This window comes from Chiloscyllium punctatum, chromosome 45, assembly GCF_047496795.1.
Source record: "Chiloscyllium punctatum isolate Juve2018m chromosome 45, sChiPun1.3, whole genome shotgun sequence".
Classification (NCBI taxonomy): Eukaryota; Metazoa; Chordata; class Chondrichthyes; order Orectolobiformes; family Hemiscylliidae; genus Chiloscyllium; species Chiloscyllium punctatum.
In genome coordinates this window covers 51,818,783-51,820,417 of record NC_092783.1, presented here as the reverse complement: position 1 = coordinate 51,820,417, position 1,635 = coordinate 51,818,783, and the positions used below count along the sequence as shown (strand labels likewise).

The 1,635-nt window shown below is 41.2% G+C and overlaps 1 non-coding gene across 1 annotated transcript; it reads right to left on the bottom strand.

Moving 5' to 3' along the window:
• Window positions 1–294: 294 nt before the first annotated feature.
• trnag-ucc (transfer RNA glycine (anticodon UCC)) lies at window positions 295–366 on the bottom strand. The gene has a single exon. It is a non-coding gene; the product is annotated as a tRNA-Gly (tRNA).
• Between the last annotated feature and the right edge of the window lie 1,269 nt (window positions 367–1,635).

Sequence of the window (1,635 nt, the reverse complement as noted above, 5' to 3'; positions counted from 1 at the left end):
TTCCTGTTCACCTTGATATCTAATGAAAATCGTTACTTATTTGCAGAGCCCTTGTTTCATCCTTACCTGTTCACAGATTCCACCATGATGTACCACTGGGTTGTAAACAAAACAGGAAACATGATCAATTCTTTCGGTTCCCTAAATTTTGTGACTCAGGCCAATGGACCTTCACACTCTCTTCATTAATATTCGATCGAGCTCCATCTGGACAGGAAGTAAACTTGGAGAATTCCTGTTCCACGTAGTTAGTCCATGACAGAGTTTTCCTTCAGTGCATTCAGTGTATAAACGTGTGACGACCAGGAATCAAACCTGGGTCAACTGCTTGGAAGGCAGCTATGCTCACCACTATACCACCATCACAAGGTTCGATATCCTATAATATATTCACTGAGCCAAAACTAATGCCATCCAGTCTGTTCCCTTATAGTACACAAAACTCATCCTTTCAAACAAGCATGTATTTTCTGTGTATGATTGTCCACTATTTCTAATCCTAATGTTTAATCTCCATAATTGCAAATAAATCACAAACTGAACCAACTGTTGCTCAACAGCGCCACTCTGTGGTATTAATCTGTAGTATAGGCTTCAAGGACAGGACTGGAGAAACATGCCGATCAGCCAACTATGTTTGAATCAAAATATACAATGTTATATTAAACTAAGGAACATTACTGAATATTGCTGAAAAGAGAGACTTTTTAAATTCATTAATAGTCACTGACTAGGCCAGCATTTATTGCACATCTGGTTTAGGAATTGAAAGGCAGAGAATGCTGGAGAATCTCAGCAGATCTGGCAGCCCTCATGGACAGAGAAACTGAGGTCATGTTTCAAGTCTAGTATCACCCTTCTTCAGATGATGAAGAATGTTATTTTTGACACTTTTGACAGAAGTGGAAGTCTGTCAGATGCTACCAGACCTGCTGAATTTCTCCAACATTTTCTGTGCTTGTTTCAGATTTTCAGCATGCGCAGTATTTTGCTTTTATGATGCTTTAGGAATTAACTCTACAGTGAACTCTAGCTGATTTGACTGGGTTCAGGCAATGATTTTCCACTATGTACTAAATTTTTGTTTCCACTTTCTCTAGGGCCCAACTGATAACGATGCTGTTTTAGAGTCAGAGAGATCCACGGCACAGAAAAAGGCCCTTCAGCCCACCATGTCCGTGCTGGTCAAAAAAAAAACACTTGAATGTTCTAATCCCATTTTCCAAAACTTGGCCAATAATCTTGCATGCCTTGGCATCATCAGCACAACTAAACGCTTTTTCAATGTTATGAGGATTTCTACTTCTCCCACCGTTAAAGGGTGACTGATTCCTTCCACCCTCTGTATGAAAAATATCTTCCCCATGTCCTCTCAACCTTCTGCCCCTTTCCTTAAAACTCTGCCTCCTAGTCATTGATCCCTTCATCAAGAGCAAAGGTTTCTTCCTGTCTGCCCAATCTATGCCCCTCATCATTTTATACGTCTCAATTATGTCCCCCCTCAGTCTCCTCTGCTCTTAGGAAAACAAGGTAGACAAGCAGGAGGCTGGAAGAACACAGCAAGCCAGGCAGCATCAGGAGGTGGAGAAGTCAACATTTCAAGGTTAACCTTTCTTCAGGAGACGGAGTGGGTGG